At 35.2% G+C, this 9,934-nt stretch overlaps 1 pseudogene; it reads left to right on the plus strand.

The window, feature by feature from the left end:
* Nucleotides 1-8,233: 8,233 nt before the first annotated feature.
* On the plus strand, nucleotides 8,234-8,931 carry LOC136323016 (ferritin, heavy subunit-like; annotated as a pseudogene).
* Nucleotides 8,932-9,934: the final 1,003 nt, after the last annotated feature.

Here is a 9,934-nt window from a genome sequence, read left to right on the forward strand (position 1 = left end):
ATAATTGCTTTCTAGATGCCTGTGAGATTTTTTACTTTAAAGCCAAATGACCTATTGGAACAATGCTATAAAATGACATTATGATATTCATAGACCAACCACAAATACACTTTATTGAAGATGTATGGTTTGCTTTCTTTGCTTCCTTTGTTCCTGCCTTTTTCGTTCCTTTCTTTTAATTTTTTGTTTTGCTTGTTTGTTTTTTGAAAGTGGTATGACATAATTATTATTCTTATCAAATAAGGTTAAGTAAATGAACAACAATTGGAAAGAAAAATAAACTAGATTTTAAAAGATGTTCAGAACTTTCTACAAAGAAAAGCCCAGGCCCAGATGGCTTTAGTGACTAATTCTATCAGATGTTTAAAGAATAAATAACAATTCTTCACAAACTCTTCCAAAAATAATAGAAGGAACACATCCCAATTCATTCTATGAGGCTAGTACCACTCTGATACCCTAAACAAACAAGACATCACAAGAAAACTATAGACCAATAACTCTTGTGGATATAGATGCAAAAACCTAAAGCAAAACAAAACAAAACAAAACAAAGTACTAGCAAACTGAATTCAGCAACATGTAAACAGGATTATACACCATGACCAAGTGGGATGTATCCCAGGAATGCAAGGTTGGTTTAATATTCAAAAATCAACTAGTATAATATACCATATAAATAGAATGAAGTTCAAAACCACATGATCATCTCAGTAGACACAGACAAAACATTTGAAAAATCTAATATTGTTCTATGACAGAAACACTTAATAAACCAGTAACAGAGGAAACATCCTAAACTTGATATTGGAACATCTATAAAAAACCACAGCTAACATCATATTTACTGGTGCAAGACTAAATGTTTGCCCCTAAAATCGAAAGAAAAAAAAAGGACAAGAATGTCTGTTCTCACCAAATCCATCCAACTTGATATTTGAGGTACTAGCCAGGGCAATTAGTCAAGGGAAAAAAAAAAAAAGCATCCAGATTAGAAAAAAAGAAGTAAAACTATCTTTGCTCTAAGTAAATAGGTAGAAAATCCTGAGAAATATACTAAAAAGTTATTAAATTTACTACACCATAATGAACTAATAAATTAAATGACCAAAATTTCAGGGTTTGAGATCATTTGTATTTTACCTGGCCTATGGTGGTGCAGTGGATAGAGTGCTATCAGCTGACATTGCCAGTTCAAAACTCTGGGCTTGCCTGGTCATGGCACATACCACAGCAACCAATGAACAGCTAGAGTGAAGCAACTACTTCTTATCCCCCACCCTCTGTAAAAGCAATAAATAAAATCTTTTAAAAAATTTAAAAATCAATTGTATTTCTATAATTAGCAATGTACAATCTGCAAATAAATTTCTGTTTACAATAACATCAAAAAGAAAAAATATTTAAGAATAAATTTAACAAATCAGCATGAAACTTGTACTTTAAATATTATGAAATCCTATATACAGAAAACCCCAAAGACTCCACAGAAAGAGTGTTAGAAACAATAAACCAATACAGTAAGATTGTAGGATACAAAATTAATATACAGGAGTCTATTGCTTTCCTATACGCCAAAAATAAAACTTTGGAAAATAAAGTAAAAAAAAATCCCTTTTACGGTTGCAACAACAATAACAAAATACCTGGGAATAAACATAACAAAGAATGAAAAGGACCTATATACTGAAAACTACAAAGCATTATTAAAGGAAGTTGAAAAAGATACAATGAAATGGAAAAATATCCCATGTTCTTGGATAGGAAGAATAAATATAGTTAAAATAGCCATATTACCCAAAGCAATATACAAATTTAATGCAATTCCCATCAAAATTCCAATGTCATTTTTTAAAGAAATGGAACATAAAAAATCACCAGGTTTGTATGAAACCATAAAAATCCCTAAATAGGCAAAGGAATCCTGAGGAAAAGGACTGAAGCCAGAGGCATTACAATACCTGACTTCAAATTATAGTATAGTGTCACAATAATCAAAACAGCACGGTATTGGCAGAAAAATAGACACACAGACCAATGAAACAGAATTGAGAGCCCAGAAATAAAACCATATATATATATGGGCAAAATGTCTTTGATAGAGAAGTCAAAAACACACAATGGAGAAAAGAAAGCCTCTTCAATAAATGGTGCTGGGAAAATTGGAAAGCTATATGCAAAAGAATGAAACTTGACTACAATTTGTTCACTTGCACAAAAATTAATTCAAAATGGATCAAAGACCTAATGTAAGATCTGAAACAATAAATTACATAGAAGAAAACATAGGTACTAAATTCATGGACCTTGGCAGTAGAGAACAATTTATGAATTTGACCCCAAAGGTATGGAAAGTAAAGGCAAATATAAATGAATGGGACTATATCAAACTAAGAAGCTTCCACACAGCAAAAGAAATAGACAACAAAACAGACAGGAAACTAAATGGGAGATGATATTTGCAAACAGCTCCAATAAGGGGTTAATATCCAAAATATATAAAGAACTCATGAAACTCAGCAACAAACAAGCAAACAATCCAATTAAAAAGTGGCAAGAAGACATGAACAGACACTTCTCCCAAGAGGACATACAAATGGCCAACATATAAATGAGAAAATGCTCATCTTCACTAGCTATTTGAGAAATGCAAATCAGAACTATAATGAGATACCACTTCATATCTGTTAGACTATTATCAACAAGACAGGTAATAACAAGCATTGGAGAGGCTGTGGAGAAAAAGGAACCCTCATTCACTGTTGGTGGGAATGCAAATTAGTATAACTGATATGGAAGAAAGTATGGTGTTTCCTAAAAAAATTAAGTATAGGACTATCATATGACCCAGCAATCTGGCTATCTACCCCCAAAATTTTAAAACACTGGTATGTAAAGACACGTGCATCCCTATATTTATCACAGCATTATTCACAGTGGCCAAGACATGGAAACAACCAAAGTGCCCTTCGATAGAGGACTGGATAAAGAAGATGTGGTACATATACACTATGGAATACTACTCAGCCACAAGAAAGATAACATAGTATCATTTATGACAACATGGATGGATCTTGATAACATTATATTGAGTGAAATAAGTAAGTCAGAAAAAGCTAAAAAACTATGATTCCACACATAGGTGGGATACAAAATTGAGACAAATGGACACAGATAAGATTGCAGTAGTTACCAGGGAAGAAGAATGTGGGGGAGGAGGAAGGGGGTGAGGGAAGGGTATAGAGGAACAAATACAAGGTGACAGGGGATGATTTGACTGGGTGATGGGTATACAACATAATCAACTGTTTAAATTATGTGGAGATGTTTATCTGAAATCTATATACTCTTATGGATTAATATCACCTTGTTAAATTTAATTTTATCAATAAAAAATACTATGAAACATTAAGGAAAGAAATAAAAGAAGACCTAAATAAATAGAAATATATCTTGTGTTCATGGGTCAGATGATAGTGTATTCTTAAGATGGTAATACTTCCCAAATCAATCTACAGATTCAATGCCATTTCTATCAAAATCTCCCTTGATTTTTGTGCAGAAATTGGCAAACTGATGCTAAAATTCTCACAGAAATTACAGGAACCCAGAATGACCATAACAATTTTGAAAAAGAACAAAATCAGAGGACTGATGTTTTCTAATTTAAAAACCTGCTATAAAGCTATAGTAATCAAGACTGTGTAGTGCTGGCATAAGGATAAGCATAGAGATCAAAGGAACAGAATTCAGGTTCAGAAATAAATCCTTTTATTTATGGACAAATAATCTTTGATGATTAATTCAATGGGAGAAAACAGTCTTTCAACAAATGGTAGACAGCCTGACCTGTGGTGACGCAGTGGATTGAGCATCAGTCTGAGATACTGAGGGCACTGGTTTGAAACCCCAAGGTTGCCAGCTAGAGCATGGGCTTGTGGGCCTGAGCTCAGGATCATCAACGTGATGCCAAAGTTGCTGGCTAGAGCCCAAAGATTGCTGGCTTGAACCCAAGGTTGATGGTTTGAGGAAGGGGTCACTGGCTTGGCTTGAGCCCCCTGGTCAAGGCACGTATAAGAAGCAATCAATGAACAACTAAAATGAAGCAACTACGATTTGATGCTTCTTCTCTCTCTCTTCACCATCCCCCTTTCCCTTCCTGTCCCTCTCAAAACCACACACATACCAATGGTAGACAACTAGATATCCACATTCAAAAGAATCAAATTAAATCCCACCTCACACTATATACAAAATTCACTTCAAAATATATCAAAGGCCTAAATATGAGAACTGAAACCATAAAACTACTTTCAGAAAATATAATTGTAAATCTTCATCACCTTGAATCAGGCAATGGTTATTTTAGATGAAAGCAAAAGCACAAGCAACCATATAAAAGTAGATAAATTGGACTTCATCAAAATTAATGTTTGGGCTTCAAAGGATATCAAGTAAGTGAAAAGATAACCCACAGAATTGGAGAGTTTTTTGCAAATTATATATCTGATGAGAAATTTATACACAGAACATAAGAAGTACTCTTAAAACTCATTACAGTTGTCCCCCACTTATCTGCAGTATAATTTTTTTCTGTTCCAGTTTCTCAAAGTCAATCTCAGTTAGAAATATAAAACGGAAAATTCCAGATACAATTTATAGGTTTTAAATTGCATGTCATTCTGAGTAGTGTGATGAAATCTCATGCTGTCCGCTCCATCCTGCCCAGGGCACGAATCATTGCTTTGTCCAATATATCCACACTGTATATGTTACTTAACTGTTAGTCTTTTAGTAGCTGTCTTGATTATTAGATTGAATATTACAGTAACAGAGTACTTGTGTTCAAGTAATGCTTTTTGTACTTAACAAGAGTTCCAACTTGCAAGAGAAGTGATGCTGGCAATTTGGATTGCCAGTGAGAAGCCATAAAGTGCATGTATATATATAAACAAACTAGGGTTACTATTGTATTGGGTCTTGGAATATATCCCTCTTGGATAAAGGGGGACAATTATAATAAAAAGACAAACTAAATTTTAAAATTGGCAAAGGATCAGAATTGACCTTTCTCCAAAGGAGATACACAAATGGCCAATAAACACACAAGATGTTCAACATCATTAGCCATCAAGGAAATGGAAGTCAAACAACAATGCAATACCCACTAGGATGGCTGTTTAAAAAACAACAACACAGCCTGACTGGGCGGTGGCGCAGTGGATAGAGTGTCGGACTGGGATGCAGAGGACCCAGGTTCGAGACCCCGAGGTCCCCAGCTTGAGCGCAGGCTCATCTGGTTTGAGCAAAGCTCACCAGCTTAGACACAAGGTCGCTGGCTCAAGCAAGGGGTTACTTGATCTGCTGAAGGCCCACGGTCAAGGCACATATGAGAAAGCAATCAATGAACAACTAAGGTGTCGCAACAAAAAACTAATGATTGATGCTTCTCAACTCTCTCCGTTCCTGTCTGTCTGTCCCTATTTGGCTCTCTCTCTGTCTCTGTAAAAAAAAAAAAAAAAATTAAAAAAAAAAAAAACACAAAAAACATGGACAATAACAAGTAGGGATAAGAATGTGGAGAAATTGGAATGCAAAAAAATGTCGTAATTATCTACTCCTTGCTGAATTATGTATCCCAATTTAGTGGGGAAAATGTATTTGAACATAATCTTTTTGTTACACACAATCAGTAGTTATAGTTACAACTAGTTTATATAAGATTACTTTAAAATTTTAACAGTAAAAACTAAGCTATTCAGATAATAAATTTGAATACAGTAGAAAATATAATTCTGGAAAATCAAGATTAAGCTTGTAAAAATGCGTATAACATACTGAAGTGAAACAAAACCTGAAATATAAGAACAATAATGACTCATATTTCCTATATACTTGTTATGGGGCCAGATATTTGTTAATATATACATATATATAAAAATTCCATTTAGCCTGATCAGGCGGTGACACAGATAGAGCATCAGACAGGGACACAGAGGATCCAGGTTTGAAACCCCGAGGTCGCTGGCTTAAGTGCGGGCTCATCTGGCTTGACTGCGGGCTCACTAACTTGAGCGTGGAGTTGCTGGCCTGAGTGTGGGATCATAGACATAACCCCATGGTCGCTGGCTTGAGCCCAAGGTCGCTGGCTTGAGCAAGGGGTCACTTGCTCTGCTGTATAGCCCTCTGGTCAAGGCGCATATGAGAAAGCAAACAATGAACAACTAAGGAGACTAAGGAGCCACAACAAAGAATTGATGCTTCTCATTTCTCTCCCTTCCTGCCTGTTTGTCCCTATCTGTGCATCTTTGTCACAAAAAAGTAATAAAAATTTTTTTAAAAATTCCATTTAACTAACCTATGAGGGAAATACTAACATCTTCTTCCAGACTCAATAGATGAAAATACTGAGGCTCAGAAACTTGCCCAGTTCACATAATTAATAAATATGTGGAGTTAGACTTAAACTCAAGTCCTTCTAATTCCAGTTCGTTTTTAACCAGTTATATTGGTCAAAATAATAAATCCCACAAATAAAGATGTAGATTTGTATATTTACATATTACACAGAAATATGCTAAATGTTACTGGTAGTGAATTATGGGGACTGATTTCTTTGTGATTTTTCTGTGTGTCCTGAATTTCCTACACTGAGCATGAACTTTTTTTTGTATAGAAAAATAAATGTGCCCTTAAGACTTTTTTAATAACTAAATTAGGAAAAGAAAAAAATACATATAAATCTTTAGTTTCAACTTTTAACCTTCACTCTAAATTAATAAATCCACTTATAAATTTATTGAATACAAACTTTAAGGAACATAAATTTATCCCCTCACACGACAGCCTGTGTGCGAATTCAGTTCTAGTTAATAAGACTCAACAAATATTGTTAACAACCATCTTCAAGTAAGCTCTTTATTATTTGGTGACTTCTCTACATCCTCATTTCTCATGAACAAGAGTAATTCCAATTTGAACTGTGGTACAGTATATTGAATCAATTTTTTGTTTCCATTATGTGAGCTCTCATGATTTCACTTTGAGATAATAACTTAAATTTTATTATTGCCAATAATTGCAAATACTCAAAGTTAATATCTAGTTTATTCTTAATAATATTGATTTCATGATGTCCATCCTTAGTTAATTTTAAAAAAATGTATAAAGAGATAAAGCAGCATATATTTTAAAATATATTAAATAAAAATCACCATTTTCCTGTAAGTTAAATTCTCCAAGGAAACTAGTTAATTTCCAAATCTTCTAAAACCTTCCCAAGTAAATTTTCATTACTGTAATGGAACTGCTTCAAATGTAGAAGTTTTTTTTTTTTCTGTTGACAAGATCACACTGTTATGTGCATAAAATCCATTATAAACAAGGTAAATGAGTTCAATATTCTAAAATATTAACTCCAATTCTATCAATAAGTTTCTCAAATTTCTATATTACAAATCTAGTTTAATTGCCAAGATTTGGGCAAGTTACTCTAATTTTTAAATTTTTTCTTAGAGTAAATTTTGGTAGTGTTTTTTCTCTTCCCAGGAATTTGGCTTTTTATCTAAGTTGTCAAATTTATTGGTATTCCCTTATTTTTTAATGTTCTCTATTTAAAAAATATATATCTGTAGAATCTATAGGAATATCTTCTCTGTCATTTTTGATATGACTTCTCTTTCCTAATTAGCCTTGCTAAGATTTATCAAAATTTTTTATGTTTTCCAAGAAACCACTTTTGGTTTTGTATGTCACTGGTATTTGTCTCTACCATTTCAATCTTTCTGTTTTGGTTTAATTTATTACTTCTTTCCTAATGTCTTTTTTTCTTCATTGAATTTATTGGGGTGACACTGGTTAACAAAATTATACAGGTTTCAGGTGCCCAATTCTAAAACACATCATTTGTACACTGTATTGTGCTCACCACTCCAAGTCAAGTCTCTGTCCATCACCATTTATCCCCCTCTACTTTTCTCCAACCCCCAGCAATCACCACCGTTGTTCATATCCAATAGTTTTTTTTTTACTCAATCCCTCTACCCCCCCCTCACCCAGCCACGCCCTCAACAGCTGTCAGCCTGCTATTCAATCTGTCTCTATTTTGCTTGGTAGTTCATTTTGTTCATTAGACTTCACATATAAGTGAAATCACATGGTACTTGTCTTTCTCTGACAGGCTTATTTCACTTAGCATAATACTCTCCAGGTCTATCCATGTTGTCACAAAAGATTTCCTTCTTCTTTATAGCTAAGTAGTATTCCATTATGTAAATATACCACATGCACTGTTTAAGTCCGGTTTTCTCTAAAGCTGAGATGGCGTCTGATGTCCAGGGCCTCATCTCTGAAGAATGCAGGATTGCTCTTAATCATGTGGCATCTTATGAGCTGCACATCAGTGATGCTTGTCTATGGCCTGTTACTATGGCAAAGACGTGGAAACACCTATTTTTGCCTCATTCTTCGAAGACCAAGCTGAAGCAGTTCCTAAGGTACCTGAAGAAACGTGAGGGTAAGATCTGCCTTTCCATGATTCAGAGACCTAATATAGATAATTGGGGAACTGGCGTACAAGCTCTAGAAACTGCTCTGGAGTTGGAGAACAAGTTAACCAAGCTGCTGGAAGACCTGAAGTCGGTGGCCTCTGCCAACAGTGCAACTGATCTCTTACGCTTCATGGGAAAGTACCTGGATAAGCAGAAGAGGAACACAAACTATCTGGAATGCCAGATTATGTATCATAAGACCCGGGAAGAAAAGCAGGCCCAGGAAGAAGACGTATATAAAAAGCCTGCTGAAGCGTCAGGTAAAAAGTCTTAACATCTGAAGATCAGAAAACAAGTCTTCCTTTTGTAGGTCCCAAGATCAGCTGCTTAAGAATCTGAATCTCCATTTGACAGAAGACTGCTTTCCTTCATTGTTGTGTGTACAAATAAATGTCTTTGAAAAATTAAAAAAAAATTAAATAAATAAATAAATATACCACAGCTTTTTTTTTTTTTTTTTTTTTTTTTTGTATTTTTCTAAAGTGAGAAGCTGGGAGGAAGAAACAGACTACTGCATGCACCCAACCGGGATCCCACCCAGCAAGCCCATCAGGGGGCAATGCTCTGTTGCGACTGGAGCCATTCTAATTCTAGCACCTGAGTGGAGGCCATGGAGCCATCCTCAGCACCCAGGCCAACTTTTGCTCCAATGGAGCCTTGGCTGTGGGAGGGGAAGAGAGAGAGTGAAAGGAGAGGGGGAAGGGTGGAGAAGCAGATGGGTGCTTCTTCTGTGTGCCCTGGCTGGGAATCAAACCCAGAACATTCACACACTGGGCTGATGCTCTACCACTGAGCCAACCGGCCAGGGCCTACCACAGCTTTTTTACCCCTCATCTATTGATGAGCACTTGGGCTGCTTCCAAATCTTGGCTATTATAAATAATGTTGCAATGAACAGAGGTGTGCATATATTTCTTAGAATTGCAGTTTTGGGTTTCTTCAAATAAATTCCATGAAGTGGAATTGCTGGGCCATAAGGCAGTTCCATTTTTTAAATTTTTTTATTTTTGGAGGTAACTTCATACTGCTTTCCACAGTGGCTGCATCAATCTGCATTCCCAGTAACAGTGCACAAGGGTTTTCTGCATATCCTTGCAAACACTTGTGGATTTATTGATGAAAGCCATTCTGACAGGTATGAGGTGATATCTCATTGTGGGTTTTTACTGCATTTCTCTGATAATTAGTGCTGTTGAGATCAGAATGTCCTCTTTGGAGAAGTATCTATTCAAGTCCTTTGCCCATTTTACATAGTTCTCCTCCCTTTTTTTGGTCAAGTTTTATAAGTTCTTTATAAATTTTGGATATTAACCCCCTATCGGATGTATTGGCAAATGTGTCTTCCCATGCAGTGGGTTGTCTTTTCATTTTGTTGGTTTCTCTAA

Source organism: Saccopteryx bilineata, chromosome 2 (assembly GCF_036850765.1).
Source record: "Saccopteryx bilineata isolate mSacBil1 chromosome 2, mSacBil1_pri_phased_curated, whole genome shotgun sequence".
Taxonomy (NCBI): domain Eukaryota; kingdom Metazoa; phylum Chordata; class Mammalia; order Chiroptera; family Emballonuridae; genus Saccopteryx; species Saccopteryx bilineata.